We start from the raw sequence: 15421 nt of genomic DNA, 5'->3' as shown, positions 1-15421 counted from the left end.
GCGTTTGATCTCTTTGTTACCGAGCGATGAGGACATTGCGTCAGTGTTAATCAGGGAAAAGCCGGAGACTTCCACCTGACATCTTCCATGTGAAGATACGATCATGTTTCCCTCTCAGTGCTTCCGTCTTGCCTTTTTCCCTTTCTTTTTTCTATCCTTCCTTTTTTAATCAAAATGAGTCTATTAACAGATCATAGGGTCTCTGAAAATAATTAAACTGACCTAGTTTTGATCACACACATACTGTACACACACCACCCGCACACACAATGTCATCCTGTACCCGCACATACGTGCACAACAAGCTGTCAGTGGACAGATGTTGCTGGACCTCCCACAGATCCACTAGTTATGCCGCTCTTCAGCTGCACAGACTCGCCTGGTCTTCCCATCCACAGCTTAGCGAAATAAATCTCACTGAACGACAGAAGCCCATGGGGCCTGGGTCTCGCATGCTGCTGGATCTCTTTTTACAAATGCATGAGACGGTGTGGGAGGTGTGCTGGTCAGAGCATTCCTCCTCCGGGTTTATCTGGAGTCACCCAATAGGCAGCTCTGTATCCCTTTACCAATAGAACAAAATCCCCTCCCTGTCTGTCCTCATCACAGACAAATCTGGAAAACAGGCCAAATCAAACAAACAAATAAATAAACGGATCGTGTGTGAATACTAATATAAATTTGTGTATGTCACTGCGTGTGTTTACATGTGCCCGTGCGAGTGTATGCATCTGGGTGTGCATGCAGGAGTGTGTGCTTATGTCTGACTGTGTGCATCCGTATGTGCGTATATGCACGATTGAGTGTTAATGCCTGAGAGCACATGAGGGTAAGTGTGTGTGTGTGTGTGTGTGTATGTGTGCGTACACTTGTGCCCATGAGTTTGTCTGAGCGTGTGTGTGCCTACGTGTGTGCATGTGTCTGTTTATTCATTTGTCTGGGTTATAACAAAAGGGTGTGGGCTAAAAAGCTGAATTTGAACAGAAGGAGAAATATATGCTGGCAGACACCAAAGCAGCAGGACAAATAAAGGCTTATAGAGTTCTCAAGTTTTCCTTTCACAATGTGTTACACAAGAAAGCTGACATGGTAGCCACCTTTTTCTTTTTGCTTTAATGCTTATGATAGCAATGCAGTTTATGAATATACTGCTATCATGCACTTTGTTACAAAGGTTAATTTACCAAGTCCTCATACCTATATTACCTATAGAATTTTAAGGTTTGGGTGTGCAAAGCTGAAAGCTCTACCTCATGTAATATTTACTGCACCTAAAACTGGGCCAATCAAAACAATAATAATAAAAAAAAACACTGAAACTGATTTTTTTTAAATAAACAAAAAGCTCAGAAAGTGAACCATCACATTAAATCAACAGTAGCATTGTAATATTTCCAAAAGCATTGACTGGCGTCAATTCCCCAAATGGTCCGCCACACCTGGCCGTAATCTACTTGTGACCAGCATGGTAGGTACAGTAGGTTATGAGAAACAGGCATAGTAGGGTCGAGGCAATAACAGGCATAGTAACTGTGCTATTTAAGCAGATAAATACTGTGTCCGTTTCATAGCGTGCTCAATCAGGTCTGAGCGATTGTTACCGTGTATGATACGACACAAAGCTAAACTTTTCGGACAAGGGCCAGCTAGCGAACTAAAGAGAGCTTACAAACTGTGAACAGTGCAACCTCGCACACCCTGGTGAGTTGCATGTTATGGATTAAACTTGATGTAAAAGCTTACCTCCTTAATGAGTAGAAACATGGTTCTGTGGAAGCAGGCTTGCACACGACGCCGCTGCCTCCACAGCTGATTTGTTGATTGTGAAGTTCGATCGAAAAGTTGTCATTTTTGATTGACGTGGGGTGCAGGCAATTTATAGAAAGTGGGCGGGAAAATGAAAGGAGACAAAGTTTCAAGTTAAACCAAGATGTTTCGACAATCATAACAAATATGGTTTGCCACAGCCTATCTCTTATTAGGCTACTTGTTTTATGTTCACACAATCGTGCCGGAACACCGTTAAAACTTTTAGGGGCATTGTTCTTTTACTGGCTCGTAACAGTAACTAATTATTTTTGAGACTATTGTTTTGACTCAGACCGTGCAATGCTAACAGCATTTCGCAGCCATAATCCGACGCTGTTGAAGGAAGACTATCCAGGCGTAATTTTACCCGTTTGTCCTGGTGTAGGCTACATGCATATTTTAGCATAGGCTTCATAGTGCAGAAGAGGTTTGGTGCCCTCTTGTTCCAGACCAGTACCACACCCGTAGCCTAGCCCACTTATGACGAAACACTTCTGGCAGGACACGGGACAGTTTCGCCGTTCTAAAACCAGACCGCTTTCCTCGCATTTTATCCCTGAATTTAGCTCCAACGAAGCCAGCGCCTAAATAAATCTTTGCTTGATCCGTTACGGCATGGCTTGACCACAAGCTTAGGAAGCGAGTGCGGGCAGGGCTGTTTGTCACAGGGTCGAAAAGCCGAGCCCTTCTCAGGAGGCGTCAACAAGGACAGTAAATGTAGCCTATTTCTGCACTAAATGCAGGTTGGCTGGAAGCGTTCTGCATCAGTCTGTTTTTGTTTGTGGTTAGGGAAGTCTCTCTCTCCCTTCTGCTGCCGAGTGCCTAAAATATTTAACAAGGCTTGCGCTATTTTTGGATCTGTGCGCTGTTTCTTTTTTTTTTTCTCTCCCCATCTTATGATGCAATAGTTCTTGGTATCACAGCCATGCACAATGAAGGTATTCATCATAGTTCAACTGATTGTATTTTTTATCACAGGCCAGGGGATTCGAAGATGTATGCAAATAGTCTACTCCGGCTCTTCGCACGTTCTGTCCACAGACAGGCACCCAGCCCCACTGGCGTGCATGTTAATCAGTTTCGTTGCATCGCAGATCTCTCTCTCTCTCGTCCTGCTGTCCACCTGTCCGTCAGAATGACAGACAGCTGAGTCCTGGAACAGGAAAGCCTAGACTGATATTCAATGTTTTCCCAGATACATCCCTGTTTAAACAAGCCGAAGCAGAAGAGGCGTGCGCACATGCCTGCCCTCCGAAACACCTTTCCCGGAAATAACACAAATGGAAATCGCCAAAAACATCGGCTTGCCCGCAAATGTGCATAGGGGGCTTTAGTTTGATCGATATCAATCACTTTTTTTGTTTGATCCGCTCATGTACAAGCCTCGCCGGTTGCTAAATATACGCTGGTCCCTGAATTTCCTAGACGTTCTTGCCTTGACACTGCGACATATACAAAATATAGCTCAGTATTTGTGAATTTCTGCGCAGCCAGTCCCCCATAAGAGGCTCGAGAGACCCTTTGTTATTGATCAGCATCTTCCACCACTGGCTTATTTATTTTGTGTGGTGGCAGGCCTGTCTGAGCTGTTTTGTGGGCAGTTGGAGTCACATGCACACACTGTCAGGACTAACAGCCGTATATGTTCTTCATAGATGTGGTCTAGACGTGATCTGGATTACACATCGCTTTAATGTCCCAGATTATTACAGAAGAATTTGGGTGAAAAATAAAACCGAGGCCAACCTGCATTGTTTCTGTGCACCGGGAATTGATTGCTGTTTTGTTTACGCCAAGAAAACTTGGTGTAAGTGGCCGAATATGCGTGCATGTGAGCTGCTGTTTGGAGTTGTAATCATGCTATTTCTAAGTGCATGGATCTATCCTGGGCACATAGACCTCCATAGTAGGATATTTCTTGGTCACCCTCTGTTTGCTTTGAATTAATAAGTTTAATAAATTGCTGTTTTTTTCCAAAGGAAAGCATTAGGCCTATTGACAGTAGATGCAGAACAGAATAGATTTTTACCACACATGGGACAGTTGTGAAGGTCACACACACACACTTACACTGACATGATTGAAAGACTTACTTAAATTATTTTTTCTACTTACTTGGTGGACCCCCCCCCCCACACACACACACACACACACACACACACACACACACACCCAATACAAAGTGACTTACAAATCATCGGGCCCGTTTTTAGAGCCGCTTAGTAAGTGAAGCATTCCAGGCTAGGTACCTCTTGTGCTAAGCAGTGTTGTGCACTTCTAATTCCAGCATTAGCCAGCATGCTGTGTATTCACATTAGAGGCACCAGATTGCCCTTGTTGATTTATCAGAGATACTGTCCTTACTCACCCATAAATACTGCATTATGCAAAAGAAAAAAAGAAGGACCTAGTCAATAAGTTTTCAGCCAAATTAAAATTGGAAAGATGATAATTTTTCTGAAGAAATGTGGGATTATGTGGTCATTGCCTATAGTGAGTTCACCAAGATGTGCCAATCTTATGATGAATCGGGTTCCTACCCACCTTTCTCTTGCTTCCATAATGACAGGTCTGGAGGCTGTGCTACATGGTTTTTGCATCTCCTCTGAATTTTTAATCTGCACTCTGGTGCCAGAAGTGGGTCTGCTTCCTTCATGTGAGATCAATCAACCTGCTGGAGGTCTTCTGTTAGTCAGACATTAAATTATAAATCCCCACACATTCACATTGGCATTGTGAGTAAAACGGATATGCCAAAAAGGCCCCTCTCTGCTGTTGTAAAGTTGCTTGCACACCAGACAGATTAGAACATTTCAGCAGAAACCTGTGGTCTGCTTATCATAAATATAATGCATGTAAAGTAACTTTCTGTCCACCCCCTCAAATACTACACTCAAATCCCAATGAGGTTGTCCATTTGCAAAAGTACACTTTTCATCGGACAAAATGCAATGCAAACCCAACCCAAACCCCAATGGTTTGTACTGGGAAGCTTTTTTTAAGAATAGGAAGCTACTTGTTCCATTTCATGTATTATAAAGTATTATAATGCATGCAATGGAACACTGCTGGAAATACAGATATACCACCACATCAAAAAAACAAAAATATGTTTGTATGTTTTTTGGAAGAGATTTAGTGCTTTTTGTGGATTTTTTATTTTTTATTTTATTAAATCGTAAAATGGCATCTTTGTCCACATGTTAAAATCACCTCTGCTGTACGGAGCCACAAATAAAAAAATGGAGAAAAGTTGGATTAGGTGTGCCCTGTTTGGTCGCAGTTTGAAGAACGGGGCAGAAATTTTGCTACCAACACAGATAATGCATATACTGTGTGTGTGTATATATATAGTACCTTTTGTACAACATTGTTCTGTTCGTGAAAATAAAATGTTTTATCAAATGCTGCTTGAGACATTTTTGTGGTAACAGCACTGTTACACCTAGAATTAGAATAGTGTAGCAACCAGTTTGTAGGACCAGAAACATTTTTAAAGATTTGATGTATTGTTCCCTGCCGTAGAGTATCCAAATGTGTTTTGCGATGACGCTAATAAGCCCGTACATGTGCGAGTACGGCGTGAGCAGTGTTGAAATGTGCTTGCCTGTTTATGCTTGAGGAACGGTTCCTGTAAGTGGAGTCAGAGCACAGCACATCCTATCCCAGGTTTCTTTGCTGTTAAGAGCTATCGATCACCCTCCCCTCTTGGGTCTCTCTGGTGGGATCTCAGGTTCTCTGACTGATTGTTCAGTGGAAAAAAGGGAGGGGGGGAGCTGAACGGGCTATGGGGTGATGGAGGGATAATAGAGCAGACAGAGAGGAGTGACCTTCACCCAGAGGTCAGAGGTACATAACAGCCTGTTCAGAGAGCCGTAAACACACACACACACACATGCATACAAGCACGCATGCAGACAAGCACTCATGCAGACACCTACATGTGCACATCTCCAGGTTGTTGTCATTAAAAAGAGCTGTGCCACCAGGAGTGTGAGCATCTGTTGAAAAGGTTGTTGGCTTCCCTATTACAAAGTGGGAGTGGCATTTCTAAGTTGGGGGTTGTATGGGTTTAGACTAAGTGCCATTGTTGGTCCAACTACAGCAGAGCACCAGACTCTCAAGGGTACAAGCTTTTATCGCTTAATCGCTTAATCCCAGAGAAGGGGTGGAGCCCCTTCTTACTGCGCTTGGAGCAATCCTGTGAGGGTGGTTTGTGTTGCCTCCTACCCCATTGCCCAGCCGGGACAGGTCAGGTGGGTGGGGTGTGGCTTTAAAGCTTCTTAATCCTGTTGCTGAATGCGCATTTCTCCCCATCACGTCTCTGAGAACTTCTTAGCAAAGTGTAAGCGGGTGCCAAGTCACTGCAAACCCCCTCGCCTTCTCTGCTTGGTTTTTTTGTTGTCGTTTTTTTGCCGAACCATATGGATGCCAAGTCCCCACTTTCATCCATTTCTGGCTGGGAAATGGCTCCTATGTAAAATGCTTTTGATGAAAGCACAATCAATATTTCATGGTTTTTCATGTTTAAAAAAAATACTTTGTCTACAATTTAGTATATTACACAGCCAATTGAAGGTTACTTCCAGGCTATGTATGGGTGGGTCTAAAGCCAGTCTGTCTACTTTTATATTAAAAACGCGTAAAAAAATGGAAAATAATTAAAATAGTTGTCGACCCTGTGAGATGTCAGCTCTCCATTTGTGTCAGACTAACAGAAAAAGAAGCATTGTAGACAGTAATCACTGAAACAGCCCACACCTGCCTTTTAGAATGTGTTTAATTGACCTCGGAGCACACCACTAGTGCAGCAGAATCCATTTATGGCCCACAGGGTTTTCAAATAAAGGGGGGGAAAGATTAGAACTGAACGTCAGGCAGATGTCCCTCTCCTTAATTGTGAGTGCGGACAGCAGACGTTCTGAGCATCCTGCTGGTGGGGGGGGGGGGGTGGGGGGGGGTGGAGAGGAGATGGCCAAGTGTTTAGGGACAAGGAGCAGAGACAAGGGAGAATTATCCTTGGGAGTTCTTATCTCAGTTGGAGTCTGTAGCTGGGTCGCAGTCTTACCTGTGTGTGTTAGTGCGGTGTCTCCCTCCATCCGATCGGTGCTTTCCTCTGCCTGAGAGAATCCCTGCTTTTCTCCCACAATTTGTGCTCAGAATTAGGTTCAAAATTCATATGAAAAAATTATGTTGCAGCTAAGCCAGAAGACAGGACTGGTTCCCCTTGTATGGGCCCAGTGGAAGGGCACTCCTTTCTGGAAAACTGGTCCAGGATAGGTTTCTTTTTAAAATAGTGGTTATACTTCTTAAAGTGCAGCTCTTACTTATTATTCCATTGTGACTGGAACGTATGCAGACACTGAGCACGTACAGAACTGAACACACTTGTAATTTCACAATGCATTCATGTAATATTCAGTATTGTTTATATTATTTAGTAAATCTCAAAAAAGATCAACATGCCCTGAGTGCATCAATAGAGGGCCATCAGTTGAATAGCCCTGGCTGCATGGTCTCACGGTAAGCACAGTTTTTAACATTCTGTAACTCCGGTCTGTCTTTACAGAGGAACCACTGTTGTTCAGCATGCTTGCACTCTTCTCAGACGAGTGGCTCTGAAATCCGCCCAGTCTAATTTTAATAGCTCCCTCAGTTGCATATTTCAGTATCTTTATCAGTTCATTGTAAACCATGGTGGTATCCTCTGAATGACTCCTCTCATGTTTCTTTCATATTATTTTTATTGCTCCACTTGAATCACTGTTTTCCGCCAGTTTTTCTGATAAATTGCTGTTGTTACATGGGGAGTTTAGTTTGATGTGATTATAATTGGGAAATGAAATGAAAATATGTATGGTGAGCCTTAAGTCTCTGCTGTAGTTTGAATATTACCATATCAGAGTATTGTTAAAGATAACTCCGGGCATTTTTTGTGTGTCTGGAATAGTGTTTCATCCCAGCAGTTTTTTTTTTGGTTTTTTTTTTTGGACAGCAGCAGATTTTGAGGTGTCACGCCACCCATGAAAAGCTGAAGTCTGCCCGGGTCTGATGACAGGCTCAGGTTTCAGGTTGCGACGGGGGCGAGGAACAGGAAGTGCAGGTTTTTTTTATCGGGCTCGCAGTCATGGGGAATTAACTCATGCTGTTGTACAACACATAAGACGCTTAGAGCCAAACAAGGAAATCAATAAGCGCTGAGAGGGTTAATGGGGAGATGAATAGAGTGCAGGGGCTGGGGGGGACGGGAGGGGGGGGGTGGGGCAGGGCAGGGCAGCTGGGCTGGGGAATTTACTGCGGCGGTAAGCTGGCGGTACGAGCGCGACCGACAGAGCGGGCCACGGCCTTCAGGCCTGGGGGGGGGGGGGGGCAGGGACTCCCTGGGGGATGTGCGGAGTGTGGGTGGATTCCGTCTGACTTAACGCCGCACGGTCGCCAGCGGCAACATGGGGAGACAGCCCTTCACCCCCAGTCTGGAGCGCTGTACCCTACACCCGATTTGACAACAATGGGATGACAAAGACTGTGAGATGACAATGGGCAGTCGCCGCACATCCCCCCTTGCCCTGAGCTTCATAGTTAAGAGGGGATCTCATTCCTTTCCACTCATCCTCTGCCCCCAACCACGCCCCCCCCTCCCCCCCCCCAGTCCACAGTCTCAGGTGAGGAAATCTCATTGGGTCAGTGGATTTCGAGCCAGGCCGCTCCTCCCCCATGCCATTGGCGGATGGTCATATCCAGATGGCACTAATTGTCAAGCCGCAGGTTTTAAGGATGAAGGGCTCCCCCCATGCCCCCCTCCCCCGACTCGATTGGGACAGTGCAGAATCCTCCCGTACACACAGTGACTGTTCAGCAGTGTCAAATCATCGTTACTGAGATCCTGTTTAGTGCTCAGCATGTCTTTTTGCTTCACCACTTTATTCCAAGCCACTGACAGTGTACCAATAACAGCTAGAATCCAAATCGCCGTAGCATAACATCCCTCCTAGATACGTCATTTACTCGATTGTCATGGCCCTGTTTGCTTCTTATTTCATTCCTTTGCTATTGATCCGTTCTTGCTGCTCTCTTGTTTTTAATAGGAAAGAGATGTCAGAACTATTTTAATCATTTGTGGAGAGACACAAATGAGCGGGGGAGGGGGCGGGAGAGAGAACTGATTTGTTTCCAATCCAGTTCCCCTTGGCCATTGCTTTGCCTGGCTGCTATAGCAGTAAACACAGCTCAATGAATTGCAGGATAATGCAGGAGCACAGAAAAGAGCCATGGTTTTTCCTCATAATATCATTTACATGAGTGATGTAGCCCTTGTTTCCTGAATTGGATTACCTGGCAAGACTGATTGTAGTATGTTGTACGGCTGCTTATTCCATATTGTAAATAAATCAAGAGGTCACCTTAAGTTAATTACCTGCATTTCACCATTGCCTACCAGGGCGGCCGTGTGTGTGCTCACATGCCCGTGTTCTCACGCACTTGCACACCTGAGCACGCATATATGCACATACTCACACACACTCACACTCACACACTCATACTCACGCTCATTCACTCACATTCACATATACACATGCATGCACACACATACTCACACTCACACACACACACTGACATGCTCTCTCACTCACACACACCCACTCACATGCTCTCTCACTCACACACACACACACTCACACTCTCACACACACACATGCACGCACACACACACACACTCAGACTCTCTCTCACTCACACATGCGCACACACAGCACCAATGTGCTGAAAAACACGTTTCCTTGTAGAGCATATTTTTAGGGGGCTCAGGTGTTTATGGTGAGAGGGGTTGTGTCTCAGTGGCCACATCAAACCTGAGTCTCAGGATTAATTCTTCTCTCATGTTTTTATATGGGAGCCCAATAAAAGCCAGTAAATCACATGGAGGCATGAAGTAGCATGCCCTGCCAAGACAACAGAGGCACATCTCATAGAACAGTTAATTACCAATAATAATAAAATGAACTTTGCGATGTATTGCTGTAGCCCATATGGATGCCATTTTCTCAGTCGGGGTTCGCTCGTCACCACTTGTAACCACTTACACTTGTCGTTTTCCGGGACCCCCCTCCCCACACACACCCCCCAGGTGAATTTAAAATATTGTGCGATTAACCCTGATTCCAGTTGTCCTTGATGTGTAGCTATTCCTAATTTTTTTTCCTTTGGCTCTTTAATTGGCCATTTTTCGGCACATTGTAAGGAGCAAGAGGTCAGGCCTTTTACAGTGTATAAGGTCATAAAATGTCTGTGACGTTCCCTGTAGGCCTCATTAACGGTCTGTAAGGGGACTCCGTGTGTGCCTGACCACTGCTGGTTGATGTAGTTTGACCTGGAAAACTGTTACCACTGTACATGTACATGGCTTTCTGTATGTATATTTGTCGTCAGCAGCATGAAAACCCATATCTCTCTTGCTCCCATTTTTGAGTTTGATATGTGAATAACAAGCTTACATAATCCATGCTATGTCATGTTTCTGAAAAGGTGCCCTTTAATACACACACACACACACACACACACAGACGCTCACGCGCACACGCGCACACACACACAGATGCACACACGCACACACACACACACAGACGCTCACGCGCACACACGCACACACACACAGATGCACACATGCACTCGAAACGAAATTAAAAAAATGAAAAAGGACAGAAAGGCATGGAATGCTTTTGTGCCGCAGACTACAAATAGGCTTTGTGGATCTGAAGCATCCTCCCTCCCTCCCCACCTCCCTCATCCGTCAGTCCAGCTGTCCCCTCCAACAGCTGAGGACTTCCCAGAGTTCTGAGGCGTACGCCCCCCCCCCCCCCCGTGCTATTACAGCTGACGTCCCAGTCCCAGCCTCCCCACGCCCCTCTCTGCAGCAGACCCCAAACCCTATCTCAGCTCTCCCTAAGCCCTTCCGCAGCAGAATCCAGGCTCCCCCTTTGAGGTGGGTGGCATGTGCCGTTGCCTTAGCGACACAGACTGCTGGACACAGGGCATTCAAGCACCCGGATCTGAGCATGCCTGGATATTTTCATCAGGAGCCGGACTGGGCCGCACATGAATCTTCCAGAAAACACCGCAGCTCCTTAACTCTGGCTATCTAAGGCTCTTTCTGCCTCTGAATTAAATTTTCACAAGTGAAACATCAAAGCTCCACCCCCACCCCTCTAATTTAAAAGAAGAAAGCATTTTTTTGGTGTAGATATATGTATTTGGGTCATTCCGCACCATATCATTCAGTGCTTAGCCAATCATATTTAAGTTTCCCCTGTACCTTTGTGTCATGGAAGACTGAATTCAGCATGCAAAACATGGAGCCACGGCAGGTCTGATACAGCACTGTTTGTAACACTTGGCCTCATTCAGATTATAAAGACCATACTGAGTATATTCAGCCGTATCTTACAAGGCCTTAGGAACGCCACTGAAGTGTATGTAACAGGGGCTAGCTCTTGGCTAATATGAAACAGCAAAGCCTATTTCAGTGTGCTGAATAAGCTTTGTGGATACTGTGCAGTGCTGCACAACATCCACTGACCTATCAAATGAATCACTAATCAAATTTAAAAGGAGAAATGCATATAGCTGAAGTTTGCATTGTTTTATTATTTTTTTAAAACATTGGCATAAAGAATTGGTCCAGGGAGGGGAGCCAGGAGGCCGAGGGGCAAACATGCAGAACGAGGCAGCTCTGGCAATCGTGGTAAATTCGGGAGGGTTGTCCTCTCCTCCACCTCTCCACAGGACAACCTTCTTGCCCCGCAGTTTGGGAAGTGTGGTTTCTGCTGCGTGGACGTAAGAGCCTGGAACAGGAGGGAGTGAAAATCGAGTTTCCTGCTGCATTGCCAGGGCCCAGGAAGTATAATAATCACACTGGGGTTTTTTTGTGTGGAGCTTCTAATTAAATTAAAGGGCCAGCTCCAGGTTATTACTTCCTTTCTGTTAATAGCCACTCAGCCCCCATGTATGAATCTCATATCAGACAACATAGAGTATTCCATTCAGAAAGCGTTCCAAGCTCTAATCAGCCTCAGAAGACCTTTTAAGGCTCACATGTAAATGTGTACGTGTGTGGTTATTTACATCTATATTTGCATGTTGTAAATATTATACTCTGTCATTTTCTGCTGATTTGCATGTTATTTGCATTATTTGAATTTATTTTATACAGGTTTAATCATTTTAAACGAAGGTGGAATCACACTGTTTTTTCTATAGATAAAGATGTAAAGTTTATGGGAGCGCTTATTAGGAACTGCAGGAAATAAGGTTTTAGAAGTCTACAAATCCCAGGAGTGTGTACGTGCGGGCATGTGTGTGTTTTTATTTATTTATTTATTTATTTATTTATTTATTTATTTATTAATGTTCATCAAAAAGACAGCTATTGCATATCTGTGTTGAAGGAGGCAAACAAAGAGCAGACACAGTCTACCTTTACCTCCTTTTCACTCTCCTCACTAATCCCTGTCTAAGCTGATTGAGTCACAGCTTGAACCAGGTCACTAGTAGCCCTGTAAGTCCTAAGCCTGTGGTCTGAATGCTAATTTAAGCACTGGAGCGACAAAGAGCATCTCTGTTCATGTAAGCGCTTCTCGTGCCTTCCATTCTGGCTGGGAGAGATCTAGAAGGCTCTCTGATGAATCACTGAAACATGTTGGGATGGGCAAGAAAACCTTGCAGTTAATAAATGTGAATCACTGTGCACTGGTGACCCTCAGCTCACTCGCCCCATTACTGTGGAATTCCAGCATTGTAGATTCTCAATGCCGTTTTCAGTTGGCGATAGTGAACATTTTAAGTCATCATGACCATTTTCTGGTCCAATCTAGGTTTTTGGCATAGTCTTGGTCTTCCTTCGTTCATCTAACATCATGAATATGGACAGTGCTTAGTGGACAGATGTGCAGCTCACGATTCATAACTGCATAAAAAAATAACTGCAACAAGGACTCAGACATAGATTCAAACAACATTAGTCCTTAACTTTGACTCGATGTTGGTAATTCAGCAATCACCCAAATTTACTTGGCAAACTGTGTTTATGAGGAATAAAAATTTTAACTTGAGTGTTTATTGTTTATTGAATCAGGCCTGAAGTGTAGAACATTTTGAGTTTGACTGCTGTGAATGAACAAAATATTGGCTATAACAAAGGAGGAAGATACTGTATGTAAATATCTGAAATATCCTTCTGGTCTGATCAAAAACATAATGCAATATCATTTTAAAAGCCCCTGTCTCTTTAACTTGAATTCCTGCAGTACAAATTCAGTTGTATAAATTATGTTTGGTATGCTAGTCACCCTAGATAAGGTCATCTTTTAGTACTATCCATAATAAATAATAACTGGAAGAATTGCAGTGTAGTTAATGCACTCCCCGCCATATTTCAGAGTACAGGTTTAAGACAAGAATATCAGAAGACAACTGCATTAGCAAGTTTACATTCAACCTTTGTCCATGCTGTTAATGTTGTTGAATAAACAAAGGAGGTTTGTAATTTTTAATAAACAGACATTCACATATTCAAATATTTCCTAAGTGCTGTGTAGAAATGATTTCTGAGACCTGGATCACTCTGTCGAGGCCTGAATAGCCCCATGCTTTCAGTTGAAGGGAGAAAATAGCCATTCTTTCTATTTTTTGTTGTTTCAACCCTGATCAAAGTAACTGCGTATTGCTCTGACAGAGACATAAAAGAATAATAGAAGATTTCATCATATCCCCGGAATAAACAAATAAACCAGCAGTTTGGGAATGCCACCCCCATTTATTGCTGTACAATATGATATTGGTTTGTAGGTTTATTGGAACATGAGTTTCACGTTTGTAGTGGTAGGCAGCTGTGGTCTGGGGGTCTATGTCCAGCCTGTGGCTTATCTGCAGGACCTGGGAGTGAAACACACTCTGGTAATGAGGCCCTGTACCCCACCTCTGGCATTCACACACACATGGCATAGAGGCCAAGGTGTCATCACCTTGAGAGCAAGGTGTGAACACACAGTTGTTTTTACCCTGACAACAGCGTTGGCTGTAAAAAAAATAATTAAATCACTATAATTAATTTAAATTTGTCCCTTTTAATTAAATTTACTATTAAATGTTTTTCTACACTGTATTGCTCAGTTGTGATATGTTTTCTCTTTTTTTAGCAATTTGCACTCTTGTGTTACTGCTACCCTTTCGTGTTGTGTGAGGCCTTAGTCCAAAAAGCTAGGGTAATATTGGAAGTGCGGCACTGACAGTTATTTTAATACGACAGTATTGAGGAGTGAGAAAAATACATGTTTGCTACATCTGGCAGTTTGATTAATTTTAGGGGCTACAAGACACAAGCTCTCACAGAACCCAAACAGAAAATGATAATACCGCACTCAGACTGTGACACGAAACTGAATTTCTAAAACAGTGACGGGCTTGAAAGGCCTAGCGAGCGGTCGTGATCTCTGTCAAGTTGCCTGCATCCTCTTCCTTTCTGGAGGGAGCCTCTAACTCCTCTGTTTCTCTATAAGCTTCGGCAAGGACACCCTGTTTTATATATAGAGACATTCGATGTCTACTACAGCATACTACTATTACAATCAACATAATTATAGTGATCATCTTCACTGTCATTATGAGTCAGGCAGGGAAGGCTGCACTGCCCTGAAACCATGCCGTTTGTCAGGGCTGTGTCAGAGCATGAGCACGCTTCCGCTCAGCTGTGGCACATTTAAATGCAGGGGGGAGGGGGGGGGCTTTCTCCTGCGGACGGACACGTGCCCTCCTCTGGTTCCCGGGTGGATGCATGACTGAGTGACATCACTCAGGCTTTTTCCATATCCCAGGATGCACTTGGGCCGAGCTCACTGAGCGGTGCGTAGTGCTTATAAAATATTTCCATCAACACCGCACCCCCTTCCCCCCTTCTTTTCTAAACCACTGAATTACACCTGGGTCAAAATATGGATGTAAAATAATTTAACTCCTTAGACCCCAACAACATGTGGCCAGGGTGGATGAATGTATGATAAATAAAATGAAATATAAATACAAGTAAAGTGCAATGAAGAATATATCAGAAGGTCCTGGGAAGGACATGGCCCCCAGTGGCAGAAAGGTTTGTGCCTTTCCATCAGCTTTTCTGCAGGATTGTCCTCCACCGGTACATGAATGCTGTAATATTTCCTGTGCAGTGGGATGAGTGAAGTCAGGTGACACAGTGAAGGCTGAGATCCCTGTGTGCCCCTCTGCCTGCCTTCACCACATGCCTGTCGCACACCAGCAAACCTCCCGCAGACTTAAAAAGACACGTCAGTTTTCCACAGCATTCAGAACAGTTATCCGCATCACCCGAAATGGTCTATTTTCAGCTCTCAGGATTTTGCAGCAGTGTGTCAAGTGTTACTGGCATTTAAAGAGTTAAAGTATTCAGTATAATTTCTGACCAAAGTCACAACAACCAGGAACCATTTGAAACTATTATGGTTGTGTGTGGCATCTGTTATTTTATATGCTATTGTTATAGAATGTATATTGTAATTTTATGTTATTTCATTATGTATTAGGCTTATAGTTGCTGAGACAGTTAATT

The 15421-nt window shown here is 43.9% G+C and overlaps 1 protein-coding gene and 1 long non-coding RNA gene across 8 annotated transcripts in view; one reads left to right on the top strand and one right to left on the bottom strand.

Moving 5' to 3' along the window:
* LOC135237295 (uncharacterized) overlaps positions 1 to 1840 on the bottom strand; it is an 84926-nt gene extending 83086 nt beyond the window's left edge. Inside the window, exon 1 of the long non-coding RNA XR_010324796.1 lies at positions 1744 to 1840. This is a non-coding gene — a long non-coding RNA (uncharacterized LOC135237295). The remainder of the gene's footprint in view (positions 1 to 1743) is intronic.
* pcbp4 (poly(rC) binding protein 4) overlaps positions 1 to 15421 on the top strand; it is a 63348-nt gene that overhangs the window by 9620 nt on the left and 38307 nt on the right. The gene's annotated exons all lie outside the window — the stretch shown is intronic.

The sequence above is a fragment of the Anguilla rostrata genome, chromosome 13 (assembly GCF_018555375.3).
Source record: "Anguilla rostrata isolate EN2019 chromosome 13, ASM1855537v3, whole genome shotgun sequence".
Classification (NCBI taxonomy): Eukaryota; Metazoa; Chordata; class Actinopteri; order Anguilliformes; family Anguillidae; genus Anguilla; species Anguilla rostrata.
This window is presented reverse-complemented; position numbering and strand designations above follow the sequence as displayed.